Genomic DNA, 13,021 nt, shown 5'->3' with positions numbered 1-13,021 from the left:
TCCCTTTATTATTTTTCTGACTCCTCCCTGAACTCTCTTATTTAATCTCTTCTAGGTAAAACAAACAAACAAAAAAACAAAAAAACAGTAAACTACGAGGAGTAGACAGAAAGAAACATAGTGTTCTAGGACTGGTCATGTATGGGCCATAGGAAGATGGTACAATGCTGTGAAAAACTGATCTCTGCACAGTGATGTAATGACCTCTACTTAGAGCCATAAATCATATCAGCAAAGAGACAGTGTTCTGCATGACAATGCATTGCTTCATTTGGGGGTTTTGTGTGTGTGGTTATTCTTTTTTTTTCCTTACTATTACTACACCTCTCTTTGCTTTACTGATTACTTCCTCCAATTTATTTTTTTGAGCTAAACACATATTTGTCCTACCTGTTCTAGGAGAAGACCAGATTCTGCTGACAACACAGCCAGTTCAAAACATTTAACCTCTTACAGAAACATCAAGGCCAAGATACCCTAATAATGTCCCAACTTTTTTATGTTAACCAAACTGATAAAATTATTCTTAATTGACAGGGAGTACTGCAGGAGAAACATGAATCGGAAAGTAAGTTTTGACAGAAAATGAACTTTATTAACTCAAAAAATATAATACATGCTACCAGAAATTCTGCTATTGATCCATAAAATACTGAAAATAAATAAAAATAGGTGCTGTGTTTCACATCTAGAAATAACGAATGAGTACAGTATATTAATTCAGTAGTTTTTCTTATATTTGTTGAATTCTGTAACATTGATTAGAAGACATTAGTTTGGATTAAAAAGGGAAGAGCATTAATTTCTTTAAACACTAATACCACTGACTAAGTGACATATAAACTTATAAGAAAAGGATTCACATGTTTATACTAAGTTTTCACAAAGATATCAGTAAACGGGAAATCCAACCAAATTCACTAATGAGATTCCATTCTACAATAGAAAAAACAGGTGATACAGCAAAAGTCTGAAGAAAAACAAAGAAAAGCTCAGTATAAATTTTAATCCTTAAATCAAGATATTAGGCTTGACATATATACAGATGCAGATGGCTGGGTACACTGATAACTTCCAGATTTAGTACCATAAATACAATGTATTTTTGAGATGGAAATAATTTTAAGCAGATCATTTTGCTCACAGAACTGTTGAACTTTGGAAAATATTAAGCTTCATTCCACTTATATCACCTAGCTTTATTTTTGCATTTCTCAAGCAATAAGAACAACTGAAGACAATCTCAGCTGGACTATACTAAGTTTCATTTTGGGATCCCAAATCCTGATTTTCAAACATTGCAGGAAAATGTGTATTGTTTGAAGATATGTAACACTGATTTTAAAAAACATTGTTGGGACTATTACTTTTTTTCCTGATGTTTCACTTTGGGGCAATATTTAAAGTGATGCGTCTCTGATACTCAGGTAGATTTTTTAACACTGAAATGAGACAGTAGTTCCACCCCTTTGATATTATTAAAAGATAAGTTATTCACTATGAGGATCATTACTAAATAAAACACATCCCAGGTAAGTAAACAGTAAAGTATCACAAAGACTGCTGGCATCTGCTCACTGTATCTTCCTAGTAGCTTAAATTTGCTATTCTGATACTGTATATAAAACAAATAACACCAAACATCACTTTTTCTAGACTCAATTAAAAAATACCCATTCAGAAATAAAAAGCGTACAATAATCACGAATCCCTAAAGATTATCCTCAATACAGACAAAGCTCTCTTAAAAACTCAGCTCAGCAAAAGGAAGCGTTTAAACTGCAACTTCTGATCTGCCCATCTGCTTTCCCCAGTTAGCCCTGCTTTCCAGATGGGAAAACAGGTGAGGTCTTGAATTACTCATATGTCACTCTGTAGTTTTGCCCACACCCTTCTTCCTATTACACCATCACTCAAATGTTGTGAAATCTGGATCTCCGAACAGAGATTGCAGCTCTTAACCTTCACACAGCAATAGGCCAAATCTTAGTCCTATTCCTTCTAAAGCCTTGCCACATCTGCCAAGTTGAATCTCTCAAATGCTGGTCCAAATTCCTGGATGCTGCTTTTTCTGGTTTTAAAAACTTTTTTCTCTTAAAAAAGAAAAAAAAAAATCTATCAAGGTTTTCACAATCCTAATTTTCAAATTGTTTCAAGCTCTTTTAGATTAGACTACTTTAGAGAGCAAACACTGTAGGATCCCAGTAATACTCTATTACTATTATTTTTCAAACACGGATTTGCTTAGCACTGTGTAGGGTACACAGTGCATTTACTTCTTTCAGCTGTCCCATGTTCACAAAGAGTTTTCACTAATTTCAGGAGATCTTCACAACAGTATGGGATATTCCACTCATCCAAAGCTATTTAAAGGAGTAAGGCTTAAAGAAATATTGACGAGATTAGAAATGATGCATCGGGAAACAGCAACAAAACACAGAAAGATTGAGATTGTAGATTTGACCTTGTAGGTCTGGACTTAGGAGTGTTTAAGGTCTGCCTTTAAATACCTTTCTTGCACCGTCAATTAATTCATTCAGCTGTAGTGTTATGATCATCAAAACTGACTACGGCTATATCTACACAGACATGTTTTTAAGAGATTGAGCTCAAGTTCTAACTTGGCGTGGAGTTGAACATCCCAACACTGAGTCCAAACCTTGCGTCTCATTGCACGTTATGCCTGCCTGGACAGCAAGCCATATTATGTCAATAAGCCACTTCCCCTTTGCCTTCTGTCTCCAAGCTAAACTGCTGACAAGTTTTGCCGATAATCTTTTTAAATTAGGGAAATAAATTATATAAAAAATACTCTTAAAAAAAAAAAAGCGCCTTAGAAGAAAGTCAGCCTGCAGTGTTGCTGCAGAACATGGGTTAAATTGATGTGAACTTATGGGCATGAATTTTCACCTGCCATTTGCAGATGGTCTCAAGCTACAAGTAAAAGTAAGGAGATGCCTGGTACATGCCTTCGCCACCAGCCCATGTCCATGCCGGTCCCATGGGGCTGCCTCACGAGAAAGTGCAGTAACAGGGCAGGGAAGATGGCCTGCCAGATCGCAGGTTTTGTGGCCACAATTCCACCATTTTCTGGCCTTCAGAATTTCGGTTTCTCTCTGGAGAGAGGCACAGGCAACCCAAGAAAGGGATCTCTGGAAAAGCTCTGGAAGCAAAGCTGGGCAGCAAAGGTTGAGGAGAGCAGAGGGCAAGAGTTCAGAGAGTAGTTTGCTTATGTAAATGTGGCTTTTTACGCTCACATTCCTGTGAGCAGAGCATGATCAGAAAACGGCTTCTAAATAGCAGTCAAGTCCTGGCTCCTTTTTCTGCCCATCTGACTCTGCATGCAGGATCAAAGGCTTTGGTCTTGAGCACTGGCTCCATATGTGCAAAGTCCAGAGCATGGTTCTGGTTTTAAGCAAGCTGGCAACTTCTTTGCATGCATGAAAGATGTGTACAGGGCACTTTTTGAAGTTACAGTGCAGCTTAAGTTGTTTGTGTAGAGAAAAGTAAGATTTGCTCTCTGCTACTTTGGTATGAATTCAGAATTGTATCAACTCCCCTGGATTTATTATGGGCCAGCCTGGTAGCCCAGCCTGTTTTTAAAGTGTGCTCACTTCCCATTACATGACCTTATCTTAAATTACTTATTACTTCACTCATCTCTAACCATGCAAAGTGAAAAATCCCATATCTGATTGCCCATCTCAAAATGAACTTTTTCAGGAAATTTCAGTCAAAAATGGCCTAGCTGTTTCTGCAGAAGTAGCCAGATAAAATAGCTTCTTCTTTTTATATGCAAAATTTCAGACTGTTCTGCTTTGAACTACTCTAGCTCTCCTATTCCTTGGAGCAGAACTGGTAGTTTGGCATGTGAGGCCCTTATGCCAAGGATTAATCTTCTGTTGTCCCTGCAAAAATCTGATCAGAAGTGGAAAAATGGGAGGGGGAGGGCTACCAAAGTTTATTTGTGCTCCACAGAAAATATTATAATTTTTGGGAAAAAAAAATTTTTTTTGTTTCAGATTCTTGAATTTCTCAGCTATTAGGCATTTCAAAAGATCTCAAATCGTCTGAAAACAGACATATCACTTCCATGCCAGGTAACAGGCACTGTAAAGAAGCCAATGCAGAGCCTGAAGGCCAGAGGTATGGTCTTGGCTGCACAAACAAGTGCAGCCCTGTCTGCCTGCTCACCCAGGAAAGCTCAGTGAACCTGCAGAAATTCAGAGCCTTGCCAGCCAGCTGGCTATGGTGTCCTCGCCCCGCGGCCTCCACACTCCTGTCAGGCAAACTGGATGACATCTGGGGCGAAGGAGGAGAGGCCAAGAGTGAGCAGCGGACTGTCACATCAAGGCTCAGTTGGGGCAGTTTGGAGAAAGCCTGCTTGCTCCTCCTTTTTCAGCCATTGGACCAGAACCTTGGCCCAGGTGGGCTGGCAAGGCTCCATCTGTTTCATGTCACCTGGTTTGGAGCTATGAAAGTGCCCCACCAAATGCCAACAAGAGTACTCCCAAAGGCTGGCCACTGGGCACTAAATGAAATGAAAAAGGCAAACGAAGGGCTTGACCACAATGTATGTATTATTAGACTGGAAGGGGGAAGCTTTGAAACACTCCATAACCACAGCAGGTTCAGTCATAGCTGGTTTGATCGCACACCATCAACATTTACAGCATTTAGAGCTGCTCCACAAAATGGGGGTTACAGACAAACACCTGTACGCCCATATAAGAAATGCGCAATACACTCTAAAGAGAAAATAAGGCAGCGGAAAGGAGCAGAGGAAGTAGCAGGAGAAGGGAAGCACCTCAGCCTAACCGTCCCTCTCCCAAGTATGGCTAATCACTTTGGCTTAAGATATCCATCTAGCTGGAGGTAGGTCAGGAGAGAACAGGAGGAAAACAACTCCATAGGGAGGATACTATCAGGACCCTCCTCCCTCGCTTGGGAATTAGGGAATTCAGCACTTCCCTGCTACAAATCGCTGCATTTTCCTCCATGCCTGGTTTCCAAGCAGAAAAAGCACTTTTACCTTCACAAAATTTCAGAGTGCTTTGATACAAGGCCTCCTGAAAGGATCACAGTAAAAGATTCTTCAGCCTCACAGAACACATTCCCACCATCCACTGATTGGAAAAGTTAAGGCCAGAGTGGCTGCAAGCACATTCCTTACATCCTACCAGGAGAGTGACAACAGGGCAGAGAGATTCATTTTCCCTGGGCAAAGGATGAAAGGAAAAGGGCTTCCCCAGAGGCAAACGGCAGCAGAGGTCTGACTAACAAAGTAGTGTCTGGGTTCTCCCACAGTTCAATGGAAACGAAGACAGCTGCCATCATGGTGACATCTTGTGCAGCAACCGACTTGGCAAGAAAGAAGACTTCATACATTTTGGGGGGCTATCAGATCAGTTTTTCACCAAAGTCTCCACAAAGCATGCCAGTGGTTGCATACATACGCAACATAACTGCAAAGGGAGGGGAGATGAAAAAGGTTAGGGGATTGGGGACAAACAAAACAAAACCCACTCAGAAATGCAAAAGGATGAGAAAACAAGAGCAAAGGGTCTCATCAACACAATGGCAAGCAGAACTTGTCACTGATTTATCCCTTCCGGGGGCAAGACGATTGCTGCCGGAAGGGACCAGGCAGCAGACAACTCCAATCACAGTGCAATCCACTCTGCAAACAGCAGGAGCATAGCAGCTGCCTGCAACATCTGCCAGAGTCAGCAACCAGGGCCACCAAAAGGAGATCCTCCGGGAAACCAGGTGGAGGATGGCTCCTCCATGCACAGGACTCTTCAAGAAATGAAAATGTCTCTAGGATCCCTGTCCTATTTCTGGCAAAGGTGGAAAGTATGAAGTATCTCAAGTAGAGGACTTTGGTTGAGGGATGGCGGGGGAAAGAATTGCACAGTTTAAGACAGCCAAATGCTGAGTTGGAGAATCAGATGTGCTCCCTTCTTGCTGCAGAGCTCCTAAGTGATTTTCAGATCAAAATTCACAATGATCAGTGATAAATTATTACATTAATACAATTTACAATCAGTGACGACATGCTCCACATACCCTACATAACCAACCATATTCACTGGGATCTGATGTTCAGAAGTTTCATAGTTTCAAACAAAGTTGAAAGGAGATACAGTTTTCAAACACAGCTAGTATTACATAATGCTAAGCACCCTGAAAAGTGAAGCAGTAGCATATATGGACTCTAAACCTTAATTTATCTGCATATACAGGAAGATACCTTCATCAATACTGCATAAGCAACCTGAACTCTGGTATATCATCTCCTCAGTATTTGACATCATAGCCTTAATAATCAGCAACTTACACAGTTAAACAGATGATTCAAGTCATCTGGCCCAGCTAAGCTGTTTTATTGCAGTCACATTCAGCAAGCACTTCAATAACCCAATCATTTCAGTAAGTCACATCAACAAAACAGTGCAGCATAAATATCATGTAGCTTAACACTGCACATGAAGTACTTTGTGTTTCAGTTACAATTTTCCATATATTTGTAGAAATAAAATTATACTTTAATATTTAATGCAAGCAATTATTTTGCTTTAAAACTGAAATTTGTCATGAATGTTTTATAGGCTAACACTCTTTTAATGCATTTGTGCATGTGCTTGTATATTCTGGAATTACACTGATACAACTCAGTACAGAATCTTACCTGTTTATCTAATTGGATAATGTGCGTTACCTTATTTTTATATAGTAGAATAAATGCAGTATGGAAAATAAGACACCTCATTTAAAAAAAAGATGACTCAAGATTAACAACTGCATTTTCTGAAACTATGAACAAAGTTATTCTAAGACTTACACAGAAATGCTACAGTTCCTAATTAATTCGAAGCACCTTACATACAAATGCATCTGATTTCTTTTAAAACAGGTATGGTATATAAAAATTAAATAAAAAGTTAAATCCAGGAGTAAAATAATAAACTATGGAAATAAATTTATTTTAATCTAAAACTAGAAAACAGATGGTAGGCTGTCACATGAAGACAATCCTGCCCATAAAGAGTTGCAAGGAAGTGGGCAAATAGACCAGGAATGACAGGACTGTATTAAAGGCCAGAGGAAAAAGCAATACTAAAGAAAAAATATTTTGAATTTAATATAGGTATGAAACCTAAAAGCAGCAGCATTTCACACAAGCTAAAGTATAGCTTGGATGGAGCACATAGTACAGTAGCTGGCATAGTTGAGTCAGGGGAAATAATGCAAAGTCACGGGTGAGAGGTGAGGAGTTACACTGAGGGAGAGCAATGTGCACAGGCAAGATAACGGAAGTGAGATCTGAAGGTCTGCAAATCCAGGAAACATGATAAAGGAAAAGGCCCAGAGCTCGAGAATACTCCACAGTTGTGGATAATGAAGGCAAACACGACACATGGCTCAAAGCAGCAGTCTTGCAATGGTGATGAAAGCAGCTGTTTTTACCCAAAGAAATACATTTTTCTTGTGACTATGTTAAAAATGGCTCATCTGCATGCGTGTCATTAACTAATATATCAGTTACTGACTGCCCAGTGATCCAACTACTTATCTAGTTGAAAACTATTTCTGATTTTCTTCAAAGAGCTCCTTTATTTTCCTAGATCAAAGCTGTTTTGAAGCATATTTCACAGTCAAGTAAAGTTGTGCCATACCTCTGTATTCAACCTGTGGATTACAGTTCATTTCTAGGGCTACCAACTCCCATGAAATAATCCATGGGGCATTCAAACATCAGTGTTAAACTAGACAAAAATATTCAACAGGCGAACAAAATTAACAATCTTTTTTCCAAGAAAAAAAAGTATGCCTTCTGTACACATATTTATAAGCGATTTGGTTCTACGCTTACTAACCTACTCCCTACTTATCCAGCAAATGAAAGACTTACTTACATTTTGACTTTAAATTCATTTTAGAAGACACTCATCTTCTTACCCTGCTTTCTACCTTCCTATTACATGGCTTGACAATCAGTCCCTCTAGTTCTTCCAGTGGAAAACAGAACCCTAATTTTTGGGGTTAGGTTCACCAGAGGACACAGTACAGTTCTGTAATCTAGAATAATCACACTGCTTTCATGCATATAACCTAATTATAACATAAGGGTGTTTGCCATTTTAGTTTATCAGTAAAAATTATTACAATTATGCATATTAAGACACATGGATAAATAATGATTTTTTTAAACTGCAGTTTATTCCTTTATTCTTTGTCTAATTTATTGTTTTATGTTGCACAGGAACTTTAATTCCTAATAAGCTACAGTAGGTCAAATAAAGTGAGGTCTTTATGATCAAAGACCATTCAGAACTGGATATATAATTTAATTTCCGTAATTTAAAAAAAAGCATTTTATTTGCTTACAGTTCCATCGTGTCTAGTTGCAGGCTGTTACATGCATCTTGGCAGAGTGACCATAAATTGAAAAGGTTAAGAGAACCGACTTTTCAACCAATCTTCTTACTTTCATTGCCCCCTACCATAAGATTTTTAAAGTAAAGTAGCTGTAATGAGTAATGGAAACAATCTCATTCACATGTTGTGAATTAAATGAGAGAAACAACTTATGCAAGATTCAATTAATTTATTCAAAATGTCCTCTTGGACCACATGCAACTGATGGAACAACAGGCAATTGAAGAAATACCATTCTTTAATCTTTACATAGAAATTAAGTTTATTTATAGTCTGCCCTTGATTTTCATAACAAAGGCTCTTGTAATACATGTGTTACTTGTTTAGTTATCCCTGTAAAATATGCAAAGTCCCAACCCATCCCAAAGAGGACACAAATTATTTCTCCACTGCACAATGACAAGTTCAAAAAGCATCAGAAGCAATATTGTCACACTAATGGCAATGTTGATTATCCTACTTTATTTAATGGGACAAATTAATCCAAGCAGACTCCTGGACTAACATACCTTTACTGTATTATACAGTACAGACTTACTCAGACATATGGAGGCCGTACTTCAGTTAAGCAGATACAATATGGAGTACCTTCATGACTTAGCAGAATTCTGTCGTCATAAGTGTGAAGAGTTACAGTACAGCATTTATTTATTTGAATGGGGCCATGCAGGAGAGAATCGAGGACTGCATAGGTAAGCATTTCTAAGATTTGGAAAGGAGGAGAAAAAAAGATGCACTGTGGAAATTTTAAGAAAATCTTTTCTGATTGGTCCTTAGACCCAGTCTGACAGTAAAATCCATAAATTTAGATCCTGACCATATTCTCTACAAACGAAGGCAAAAGCAAGATTCCACATGCGCCTGCCTCATTCCACGTGGGCAGGTGGAACAGCTCCCCCAGCACTATTTCTTCCCTTCCTCCAGAGGCCAAATTCTCCCTGCAGTACTACTCCGTATATGGCAATATGGTACTACCTTCTGCCACGACAGAGATCTCCTATTAAAGGGTGAATTAGTTTTGCTGGAAGAATTAGAACTTCAAGTCCTAGAAGGAAATCCAAGACATGAGGGCTCATAAAAGTTGTACTGCCTTCCTTATAACGCCTTCCCTCATCCTGGGCTATTTACTTAGGCTTGTTTCATATTCATGCCTCTTTTGCCTTCTTCAACTTTTAGTAATAAGCAAACCCCAAATCAGTAAACCAACACATACGATGCAGAAGAGATAATGAGCTACAGAATTTCCTTTTTCAAGGAGCCAAAATTCCTAGTCTCACCCTTCCTGTAGCAAATGAGATTCTTGCTGGAGGATGCCCTGCCTCGGATCAGGTGGCTTTTTTGAGGTTTCATCTCTTGATTTCCCTCCAGATAAAATCAAATTTAAAGACAGGCTACGCTAGACAATAAACCATGACAAACTTCCATGATTTAAGTTTAGTAATCTTTCTCCTCCCTATATTTCTCTTGGCTGGGTTTTTACATATAGCCAAGAAGAAAAAAAATCTTACTCATCATCAACAACAGGGAAGCCAAGAGGATATATGCCTACCACAGGTATGCTTTATTCTGCAAGCTTGTTTATGGAATACCAGTATCTGTTATCACTAACAACTTGCTCCTCTTTCACCTTAAAAAAAGAAAAAAAAAGGCAGCAAACAAAATATACTGAACAGGGGGAGGTACAATAAACATCAGAGAAAGCATGTCTCACTGCTTCAGATGACCCACTATCATAAGCTCTTTGAAAAATACCTGAAGAAACCTGCCTTCAGGGTAAGCAACCTTCAGTGAAAGCAGATTCACTTCTTCTAAAATGTCATTTTATGGGGAATTTGGAAAAAGCATACACATTGTCCTCACATAACAGGAAATGATCGTATAATAAAATTAATGCAGTATCCTATAGTAGAATGAACAAAAACACCAACATCACTTTCTATTCAGCAAAAGAATGTTCCCACACAGGAGAAGTATAAAGCACAATAAATTTGACTTTACATAACGACTTGGATATGCAAAGAATTCCAAAAGCACTGAACACTTTAAAATAGCGCAGCCATGATGTGCTCAACGCTAGTTCATATAAGACACGATCCAAAACCACTAAAATCAATGGGAGATTTTCCATTGACTTTTAACAGACTTTGGTTCAGCTCTGAACATCAGAATCTGTAAAGTTAAAAGCCGATGTATACCACAATTAAAACCTCTCTTTTCCAACACAGAGCCATTGAATGTTTAAATTTCATCGGGACCATCAAGCTGAAGTGACCTCGGTTTCACATCAGGGATCTCAGCACTAAATCAGTCCATCTTTAGCAAGTAACAATGGAACACACAATTTCATCCAAAGGTCACCAATTCAAATAAATTGAAGGAAAGCAGAAACTAACTTAAGGGTCCCAGGATTACTATGAAGGGTGATTTTGAGCCAGTTATCAGGGAGGAGAGAAAAAGAAAAAGAAAAAAAAAAAAAAAAACTTGTGAGGAAGGAAGTATGCATATCCAGTTTCACAAAACTTTTGTTGTTATTGTCCATTAAACAGCCGTTCTACAAAAAAATGAAGGGTTGCACTTTCCAGTGTTTTAGTCCAGCTTCCTTTAACAATAGGGTCACTTAAAAAAAATTCCTATGCATTTAAATATTTCTATTATTTACATTCCAAAGTAAGAGAGACAACCGAAACCTCTAATCATAAGGCAATACTAACTACTGGAACTGTATTGATTACAGCTGAAAATTACTTGTTTTACTATGGAAGTTTCTTATAGACAACAATCCCTTTGCTCTGTTTTTTTCCCCTCAAATGCTTATTCGGAAGCTAGAGCTGGCAAAACAGGAACCAGAAAAATCTAGTAAATTGTCTCAACACATAAGCAGTACTGAACTGTAAAAGGAAAGCAAATTATTTTATAAAAAGATCCACAGTCTATCAATTATGCAAACTCATATTTACGACAGACTAGTTTCATAAATAAAAGCTAAATATATTGCTGCAACTAGCAGATGGCCCAGTTCGTATGTATGGATTTTGTGTTATGTTAAAAATAAAAATAAAAGGAAAATGTGGATGCTGTAGAAAGTCTCCTTCACCCTTCTGAGTCAGAATTAGTATTTATTAGAACGTTTTAAAGCTGTGTTGCTCCTTACACTAACTTGATCACAGAAGGGCAAACAAGGTGTCGGGGGACCACCGATCTACTACGTTACTATACCTCACCAGAACAGGTGTTACCATTTCTACCAGTAAATGGCATCTTAATATTGGGGTTTTTCTTTTTTTCCCTTTTCTTTTTTACTCACGCTCTCCCTCATCAACCCACCCACATCAGCTTTCAAGCTTTCTTCTCTATTTATAGTTAACAATTAACGCATTTGGCTTTTGACTTCAGGAATATTTTTTCCCCCATGTTGTCTGCTGCTTTAGAAAGTCAGATAAAACTTCAATGGCTAAACTTTTAACAGAGAAACACCACCTATGTTGCAACAATAACAACAACAATAATAATAATAATAATAGCAACAAGACGCCAGCAAACACACACCACCTTGCAAACACGCCGTCCCCCCCCCTCCGCGCTTTCCGCCCCCCACCTCCCCGACATCGCCTGGGCCGTGGGAACTGCCAAGCACCGCGGAAACCGAGACCGGACCCCGCGCAAGGGGCCGCGCCCGCGCACCGCGGCGGCGAGCGGCTAAATACAGTTAGTGGCCGGGAAGCGAGGAGCGCCGCCGCTGCGCCCGCAGCCCCCCGAGGACGACGACAGCCCGCACCTCTCCGCGGGCGGCCGGGCGGCGCCGCCGCGGCTCCGCGCGGCCCCGCGCCCCGGCCCGCGGGTCGCTTACCGCGCGGCGAGCGGCGCCGTTCCTCTCGCCGCGCCGCTCCCGCCTCCCCGCCGCCGTCTGGCTGCGGACGTGACCTGGATTCCCCCCGCCCGCGCCACCCTCCGCCGCCCTCCGCCGCCTCCCGCCGCTCACCTCCGGCCGCCGCGCCGCGACCCGCCTCGGCGTTGCCGCGTTACGCAACGCGCCCGCGCTGCCTCCGCGGCGGGGAGAGGGTCGCCGGGAGGCGGGCGGCGCGGGGGGGGAACCGCGGCGGAGCCGAAACCGCCCCCGGCCCCGCCGCAGCCACTTGTAGCTCCGCGCGGCCGGGATCCCCCCGCCGCCGGGCGGCCCCGCGGGCGGCGCTGGGGGCAGGGCGGGCCCGGAGGCGCCGCCGCCGAGTCACCCCCGGCTCCGCGGAGGGCCCGGGCGGCGGGACTCGCGGCTCCGCGCCCGGGGGCAGCATCCTCCCGGCAGGCGGCCGGGGCGGCGGCGCCGCGCCGGGACACCCCGCCGCGGCCGCCCCCCCCCCCCCCCCCCGGCGGGCCGAGAGGGCCGGCCACGAGCCGCCTCCGCGGGGAGACCCGCAACGCTTCAGAGCCGCCGGCGTCGAAACCGCGTGTCGGTGGCTTCAGCCAGCGCGGCCACGAAGCCTCCTCGCGGCGGGGCACCGGGGGGGGCCCGCATAAGCGGAGGCCGAAGGCCGGCAGCCCCTCGCAGTCACTTTCCCGCGCGCCTGGAGGCTGCGCCTGAGCC

General features: G+C 41.7%; 1 protein-coding gene across 3 annotated transcripts in view; it reads right to left on the bottom strand.

Annotated features, from left to right (window-relative positions):
* The window catches only part of THRB (thyroid hormone receptor beta), a 163,622-nt gene extending 151,290 nt beyond the window's left edge, over positions 1–12,332 (bottom strand). For all 3 annotated transcript variants that reach the window (XM_067292469.1, XM_067292470.1, XM_067292471.1), the window contains exon 1: positions 12,290–12,332. The gene's annotated coding sequence lies outside the window, so the exon portion shown is untranslated. The remainder of the gene's footprint in view (positions 1–12,289) is intronic.
* Positions 12,333–13,021: the final 689 nt, after the last annotated feature.

This window comes from Apteryx mantelli, chromosome 2, assembly GCF_036417845.1.
Source record: "Apteryx mantelli isolate bAptMan1 chromosome 2, bAptMan1.hap1, whole genome shotgun sequence".
In the NCBI taxonomy this organism is placed as follows: domain Eukaryota; kingdom Metazoa; phylum Chordata; class Aves; order Apterygiformes; family Apterygidae; genus Apteryx; species Apteryx mantelli.
The sequence above is the reverse complement of the archived record's forward strand: the minus strand, read 5'-3'. Positions and strand labels throughout refer to the sequence as shown.